Below are 9195 nucleotides of genomic sequence, written 5' to 3'. Positions count from 1 at the left end.
TGAAGCAGCTGAGGAGGATGAAGCTGAGGCTGAGGAAGATGCAAATCCAGAAGATGCATGTCCAGCTGAGGAGGGAAACACCAGTGAAGGTGATGACAAATTTGATGAGAACGATGAGAACCCTACCAGCAATGACCCTGACAAGGCACACAGAAAACAGGAAGACAAAGGCCACAAGTTTTCTAAGACAGCCTCAAATGTCAGAGGCAAAAAAGCCAGCAAAAGACTAGAGACTCTGAACAAAGCAGCCTTCTCTTGTTACTCTTCTGTAGGAAATTTCTCACAGCAGTCCCAGAAGGGCTCTGAAGATGAAGATGAAGGTGAAGAGGAATGCAATGATGACAATAACCCCGAGAGCAGCCATCCCAATGGAGAGGCTCCAAGCAGTGAGAGCAGCAAACCCTCACAGATGTATCCTGAGAGTGAGGAAGACGACAAAGCCTCTTCGTGCACTGATCCTGCAGGAGAGGAGGACCAGGCAGATCCAAAGGAGGCTGAGCATATTGATGAAGTCCAGGCTTCTAAAAAGGAAGAAGACTCTGATAAGATTGACCAGGATGACCTGGACTTCTAGAACTACTTATCCAAAAACTGCTTTTTTTTCCCCTTTCTTTCTTAATTTCTTTTTTTTTTTTTTTTTAAGTATATTTTCATGACATATTACAGTATCTCCAGTGAGTTGAAACATCAGAATTGGCTTTTTCTTCTGAGTTAAATGTGGTAAACTTCATCCTGTAATGTTGCAATTACCTGCCCTCGTTTCTAGAGGGCTAATAAACTCATTAAGATTTTGTGGTTTCAATAGAAAAGTGGTTTGGGGAAAGGGAAGGCTGTTTTGTTTGTGATACCTTCTTGTTCCCACTCTTTAAGCCATGCTGTTTGCTGCTTGAGTGGTCTGTGGCTCTACTGGGCATCATCTCTGAGTGACTTCAGGATGCCTTTTGCCTGCTGCATGCCATTTTCCTGGAACAATTGCCAATCCACAGAAATGTGACAAGATCTGGATTAATTGCCAAAGTCTGGTCAGAGCCCACAGAGATGTACATTCATCTCCCCCACCTTACCCTATCCTACCCTACCCTACCCTGCCCTGCCCTACCCTACCCTACCCTACCCTACCCTAGAATCATAGAATCAGTCAGGGTTGGAAGGGACCACAAGGATCATCCAGTTCCAACCCCCCTGCCATGGGCAGGGACACCTCACACTACATCAGGCTGGCCAGAGCCTCATCCAGCCTGGCCTGAAACACCTCCAGGGATGGGGCCCCAACCACCTCCCTGCACAACCCATTCCAGGCTCTCACCACTCTCATGGGGAAGAACTTCTTCCTCATGCCCAGCCTGAATCTCCCCACTTCCAACTTTATTCTATTCCCCCTAGTCCTGTCACTACCTGATATCTTAAAAAGTCCCTCCCCACCCTACCCTACCCTACCCTACCCTACCCTACCCTACCCTACCCTACCCTACCCTACCCTACCCTACCCTACCCTATCATCTCTGCACTCAGAAAAAGGGTCTGAGACATCAAAGTTTTTCCTCACTTCCCCTATTTTTCTTTAGGAGAAGCTGAGTTCATTCCTTCACTTCATTGGAAACCCTCAGCACCAAAAGAGGTCATTCCAGTAGATCTGTCCTCTTCCAGGTCACCCATCTGTTTGTACTGTGCTCCTCACTGTAGTATGTAATCATGTAGCAGTAGATACAAAAGATGAATTATCTCACCTCTCAGGTGCAACCAAGTGGTTGCAATATTGACCAAATTAGCAATAAGTAAAATTCAGTTCCTTGTGGTCACCTTTGCTATGCCACTGATGGTATCTAAGCACTTTATGATCATCCTGGATCCCTCAGACAAGTTTGTATGAGGCCCTGTTCTGATTCTAATTGGATTTGCAGTTGCTCAGTGCCTCAACCTTGCAGAAAGCCACTAAAACTTAAACCAATTTTACCTCTAACGTGGAAAAGGTTTGGAACTCTTCAGCCTGGAGAAGTGAAGGCTCCTGGGAGACCTTTTAGAGGCCATCCAGTACCTGAAGGAGGTCTCCAAGAAAGCTGGGCTGTTTACAGGGCTTGTAGTGATAGGATGAGGGGGGATGACTTTAAGATGGAAGAAGGGAGATTTAGTCTGGGTATTAGGAAGAAATTCTTAACAGTGAGTGTGGTGAGAGAATGGAACAGGTTGCCCAGGGAGGTTGTGGATGCCCCCTCCCTGGCAGTGTTCAAGGCCAGGTTAAACAGGGCCTTAAGCAACCTGATCTAGTGGAAAGTGCCCTTGCCCATGGCAGGGGGGTTGGAACCAGGTGATCTTTAAGGTCCCTTCCAACCCAAACCATTCCATGGTTTTATGATTTGTACTGCAGCAAACAGCTGGAAGAAGCTCACACACTTACTGGACAGACTGGACTTGACAAACCACGGTAGAACTTCAAACTTCATTTAACAACTGGGTTGGGTTTTTTTGTTGGGTTTTTTTACTTGTTTGGTTTGGGTTTTGTTTGTTTGGTTGTTTTTGGTTTGTGGGGTTTTTTTGCCAGATTATATCTTTCTTTTATTTTTTCCCCCCTGGGGCAATAATACATTTCTGAATAAATGCTCAACTAATTCCAGGATGTTTAACCCTACCTCAGCTCCATTTTATCAATAATTTACAGGGAGAAAAAATAGCTCACAAAACCAGCAAAAGACTAAGAGAAGGTGAAAACAAAATGCCTTAAATTGTATGGTGAAAAAGTGTGTGTGTAGCATCGTGCCAGCTTTGTGAACGTGCATGCAGATGTGCTGAAATAATCAATATTCAAAATCAAACAAGGAATATTGTTATCATTTGAAGAATCAATGTCTTCAACTCATAGCCAATCATTTCATTTCCAGGTGTAAGATTAATTTCACTCGAGAATTGGGTTCAGCACCAGAGGTGCATTAGTGATTTTAGGTGTCTGAGAAATAAGGGTCTATGTGGAATAGTCAGTGGAGAGAGAGAACCTGACTGAGCTGCCCTCACAAAGGCTTACAGTGCCAACTGAGATCCCTCAGGGAGTCTGAGACAACTACATCATGCTCAAGACTGAAAAGGTGACCATGTGTGGGCTTTGCTAAGTTAAGATCTAAGTTAAGAAGTCAAGATCTTGGCAAATCTGTTCACCTCATGTGCATGTCTTGGTATTCCTAAGACATCTCAGGTGGAACTCTCTAGATGCAATTCAGCTGACCCCTGACTATCTCCAAATTTGATATTTTCTCTCATCTGACAGTCTTAGTTCTGTGTTTTTTCCATAGACATTTCCATATCTAAGATATTTAGTGCCAGTTGAGATAGCCTAGGGAATCCAGTATCATGCCCCAGTCTTGGTCTAAATGGGTGCAGATTTCCTCTAGGTCCAAAGTCATCTCACAAGCTCCTTGTAAAAGTCAGGGATACCTCATGGAATGTTAAATTGCATTAATCATGGACCTAAAAAAAAAAAAAACAAACAAAAAACCCAAAACCAAACAACCTGAATCCATCCCTAAAATTGTGTACACAAATCCTACCTCAAGAGACTGAAGTGCAAGGTTAAAACTCAACTGCCTTTGAGCTGTTAACTTCAGCTGACATCTGAGCTCCACACAGCAACTTGCTTATTCCTCCCTCATGGAATGGGGGAGAGCAGCAGAAAGCTAACAATAGTTCTGAAAAAAGCCATTGGTTGAGACAAAGACAGTTTCATAGGTGAGGTAAAAGTGTGCTCATAAGCAAAGCAAAACAAGGAAGTCATTCACCGCTTCCCCTTGGCAGGCAGGTGTTCAGGTGTCTTCAGGAAAGCCAGGCTTCATCACAAGGAACAGTGACCTGGAAAGACAAAATGCCACCACACCAAACATCCCCTTCTTCCTTCTTCTTCCCCCACCTTTATTTGTTGAGCACAATATCACATGGTATGGAATATCCCTTTGGGGTTGATTGTCTCAGCTGTGTCGCCTGCCAGCTGCTTATTCACCCTCAGACTACTTGCTGGTGAGGTGAGGAGCAGAGAAGTCCTTGCCTCAGTGCAATAACTGCTCAGTAGTAACTACTGCTACTACTACTGCTGTCCCTGAAATATCAACACTGTTTCCAGAACAAATCCAAAATCCAGCCCCATATGAGCTGCGATGGAGAAAATTACCTCAGCCAAAAGCAGCCCAACAGGACATTCAACATTTGCTCTCCTTGACGCAGAAATGCTCATGAGTTTCCTAGTACCTCAATATTGCACTCACAGGTTAATCCCCCACAACTAGAGTATGAGGTGAACACCATACCTACTCCAAGGGCCAGTCCTATAACTTCTTTACCATTAAAAATGCCTTCAAGGTGCTATTTGAAGATTCAGGCAGAAATTGTGGTGTATGAGCTCAGTGCTGGGCTTTGCACAGAAGTGAGCAAAACTTGCATGAGCTGAATTTGATTGCAAATGCCTTCAAGCACCCATCATTCACAGGACTTGACAGTGCTACTGAATCCTCCTTGTCTAGACTTATGCTCATGGTTAAAAACAGCACCCAAAGCATCAGTGATCCCTCTGGCATCTACTGTCTGGGTCAGAAGGAATCAGTGCAGGGCAATTTTCCCCTTCTGTAACCATGTCCCATGACATCAGTATTCTGACTCACTATTAAGCATTTCCAATGTTTCCACAAAGCAATTGCAAAACACTTTTTAAGGTGTCCATCATGAGAAACACAAAAAATACATTAATTGACTTGCAATTAAGGGAAAGGCATCAAGGAGAGGGACTGTTTACAAAGGCCTGTAGTGATAGGGACTTCAAACTAGAAAAGAACACATTTAGATTGGATGTTAGGAACAGGTTCTTTGCTATGAGGGTGGTGGAACATGGAACAGGTTGCCCAGGGAGGTGGTTGGGGCCCCATCCCTGGAGATATTCAAAGTGGGGCTCCAGGTAGCCTGATCTAGTTGAGGATGCCTCTGCTCACTGCAGAGGGGGTTGGACTAGATGACCTTTGGAGGTCCCTTCTGACCCAGAATATTCCATGATTCTGTGAAATGCCTGCTTTGTGACACATCTGTTCTTGCAGTATTCAGAAAGGCACTGAGCTGGGTAGTCGTAACTCTCATCTTGGCATGAGACATACCCTGAAAGTGGTGACTTTAGACATGTCTGGTGAAGATGTGTCCCTCTGAGCCTGCCTTCCAGGCTCCCATTATAACCAGAAAGGAGAGAGAGGCAAAGAAGAGCATGATTCATCTGCTATAGAGAGCTACACTAGAAGGAGAGGGCTTACTGCCTCAGCAAGCCTGTTTCTCTCTGCTGAGTGCACAGGTAATCTAGACAAGTTGCTCAGATGGAGGTGTCTCATGTGGGAAGAGCTGCATCCCAGCATAGCTACCAAAAAGCAGACTGCCAGACAACAACAGCTCAAGCCAGTCATCCTGTAGAAATTCTAGAAATGTTGGCTGGCTCTAAGATCACCCCTCTTTGCTGCTGATAAAAGTCACTGGCTGGAACTTAACAGGTTAGTCAAAGGGTGAAATTTCCCAGGATTTGTTCTCCAGCTGTTGACTTTGCTCATTTTAAAGCTGCTTCTGTATAGTCAACATCACACCCTGTTGAGTCAGTAAGTTTCCTGGTTGCAGCATAACCAAGAAGAAAGAAATACAATAAAACACACAAATGCAATGAAAACTGAAATCACCAGAGTTTCTCACCATGAGACCTGTTCCATTCATAGGATCAGAGAACCAGAGAATAAGAGAGTGCTGTGCATTGGAAGAGACCTTTAAGGGTCATCTAGTCCAAACCCACTGCAGTGAGCATGGACATCTTCATCTAGATCACATTGCTCAAATCCCTGTCCAACCTGATCTGGAATCTTTCTAGGGATGGGGCATCTATCACCAACCTGGGAAATTTGTGCCAGTGTTTCATCATCCCAATGTAAAAAATTTCTTCCTTGTATCTAGCCTGAATCTATTTACTTTTAGATTAAAACCATCCCTCCACTTACTTTTAGGTTAAAACCATCCCCCCTTTCCCTGTCACAACAGCCCCAGCTAAAAGTCTGTCCTCACCTTTCTTATAGGCCCCCTTTCAGTACTGAAAAGAAGGTCTCAAAGATCTCACATCTGTTTGTCAGGCTTTGTGCTGGGGCAGTATTGGCTCTGCACCCATGCAGACTGCTTACAAAAAGCCCTGTTCAGACGGGCTGGGGAGGAGCCACAGTGTTGATCCAGGAGAGACATGTTGCTGAAGTAGGTGTTTCTTTCCTCCATCATCTCTCCCAGGATTGCTCAGAGCATCTGTGGCTGAAGCATGCAGCTGAAAAGGATCCCTGGCAGTCACATCTCTCACACTTGCACTGCTTCCAAAGTTTACATTTCCCCTTGGCTGCTGTGACTCACACACGTGTCTGGTCTTGCAGCTTCCCTCTCCCTCTTACAGCACGGGAACACGTGTTACCAGCCAGCTCCAGAGCCCTCATGGTTAGAGGGGCTGGGAAGATAATGCTTGTCACCACCTGGAAGGGATTACAGCCCCTGTCTGTCAGCAGAGCTGAGGAGGAGGGAGGAGAGGCAATGCGAGACTTGCACGGCTGGCTGGTGTGCTGGGCTGTGTGGAGCTCTGTGGCACAGCTTGCTCTGCATCCCTGCCTGTCTTTTGGGTGGGTTGTTTGCTTCCTTTATACCAGCCAGACAAATCACTTCTGGATGTATGTTGAGTTTGTTTGCTTCTTTGGTTTTTGAATAGGAAATACTCAGTGGAAGTGTAAAGCACTGAAAGAGAAGAAATTGAGCTGAGGTCCTCACAAATGTGTGCAGGTGAACAATTGTGGCAGTTTTAGGCTGATGCCTGGGGTAATTTCAACCCACCACAACCCTACTCTCACTCATGGAGAACCATAAAGTCCCTTTTTTGCAGGGGGGAGGTCTCTTCTCCTACAGAACAAATGACAGGACAAGAGGAAATGCCCTCAAGTGGCACCAGGAGAGGTTTAGGTTGGACATTAGAAGAAACTTCTTCACTGAAAGGGTTCTCAAACACTGGAACAGGCTCCCCAAGGAGGTGGTTGAATCACCATCCCTGGAGAGGTTTAAAAGCCACAAAGATGTGGTGCTGAGTGACATGGTTTAGCATCAGACTTGGCAGAGTTAGATAATGGTTGGACCAAACAATCTTAAAGGTCTTTTCCAACAAAAATCATGCTAAGAATCTATGAAAGCAGTCCTGTAGGTGGGTCCTTGGTGACCTAGCACCATATTTGGCTGGAAATGCTTTAGTGAGAGATTTGGACTAGATGATCTAAGAGGTCTCTGCTCATGCCCACCATTCTGTTTTTGTGAAATCCTAGATGCCTACAGGAAAGAGATGTTTTGCTGTTACTTCTGGACCTAAGGCTCCTCCAGTAGACTTTGTTATGGAGGACTGTGAGAGTTTCCCAGCTGGTTGTGTATGTATCCTGCAAGCTCCTTTTTTTTTTTTTTTCCCCATAGGAAGGCAGAGAACTTCCACTGCAGGTCTTGGTGGCTCCTTGGCAAGTGGCAAGAATAAGTGCTCCTCCTAAGATATGGTTAGGAATGGGACAGAAAAACTCCAATCCAAGCTCAAATACAATTAAGCTCCAAAACCAGACATTTTGGAGCTGCACCACTTATTTCCAATGTTTTTGAGCAACGTTTTGCAAACATTTCAGTACTTGAAAGGGTCTCTAAGAAAGATGAGGACAATCTCTTCAGCAGGGCCTATTACTACAGGACAAGAGGTAATAGTTTTAAACTAAAAGAGGGGAGATTTAGACTAGATGCAAGAAAGAAATTGTTTGCACTGATAGTGCAACACTGACCCATGTTGCCCAGAGAGGTGATAGATATCTCACTGTTGTAGTGTGGTGGGCTGAAATCCTCCTCCCACAATAACAACTCCAGGCTAGCTCAGTTCAGAAGCAAATGAAGCTGGAGCTCTGTGAAAAGAAATTAAAGGCATAGCCTTTAATAATCATCATACCCATCCCTGGAAACATTCCAGGTCATGTTGGATGTAGCTCTGAGCAATCTGTTCTAATTGATATCCCTCCTCCTGCAGGGGGTGGGAGGTTGGACTAGCTAACTTTTAAAGATCCTTCCCACCCAAACTGGTCTATGATTCTATGAAAAGGGCAACACTGCTTTCCTGCAGCAAGACGGACCTTGGGGGGTAAGTCTATCAGTCTCCTTACTCCTCCAGAGAAGCACATCCTTCTAGGGGCAGGAGGAGTGGGACATGGTTGGAACATGAGACACGGAATGCACGACAACGGTCTAAAGTGTTCCAGTGGGTGCTGCACATGACCACACATCACATCTTTGTCAGCAGCCAGTCCCTGCAATTTTCCCCTCCTCCCAAGTTAGATGCCTTGAGCACATGAAATATAAACGAGTGGGGATGGATATCTAAGAAGATCTGAAACAATCACAGGCTGTTTGGGGAACTTTCTCCATCTATTCTGTTGGAGCTGTCCTGCTGCTGGTGAATAAATATTCCCAGAGTCAGGACGTACTCAGCAGAGAAGAATGCTCAGATTCTGGGCTCTGAAGGGTGAATTATTCAGTATTTCACATCCTAGAGAAGCCTCAGACACTAAGGTAACTTCTAAGCTGTGTCCACCCAACACAGACTTCCCAGGAAGTGACTTGACTAGTAATTCCCTAATTATTTAGGTCTCTGTTATTTCAGAGTGAAAAGCTATGTGTATACATGTCCTCCATATGCAAGGGAAAGAAGGATTATTTAGGGACGAATTCCTGAAATCCCAAACCTTGTGTCCAAAACAAAAGGAGAGGTATTTTCTGTGATCTTCTAGAACACATTCAGGCTGGATCTGTTTATTTTCTCATGCCCCTAAGTCACAGACCCCATCATCGTGTCAGGCTGAAGGAGCAATCTCTGCAACCCTGTAGACACTTCTAATTTTAACTCCACCCCCTCTGAGCTGAGCATGGGGTTTTGTGCAGCTCCCACAGGAAGCATCCCTCCTGACCTTTCTAATTTCAGGAGCTTGCTTATTCTGGCAACCCACAGGAAAACCCCTACCTAAGAGCAACCTGCCTGATTTGCATCGCACTGCAGTGAATTGCATTGTGCATTTGCTGCAACTGAGAGGGCACAGCCCAACTCAGAGAAGGAAATATTTATTCTAAGCCCTATGATGTGGAAGTGGGGTTGAACCAGGAGGG

Source organism: Indicator indicator, chromosome 9 (assembly GCF_027791375.1).
Source record: "Indicator indicator isolate 239-I01 chromosome 9, UM_Iind_1.1, whole genome shotgun sequence".
Classification (NCBI taxonomy): domain Eukaryota; kingdom Metazoa; phylum Chordata; class Aves; order Piciformes; family Indicatoridae; genus Indicator; species Indicator indicator.
This window is presented reverse-complemented; position numbering follows the sequence as displayed.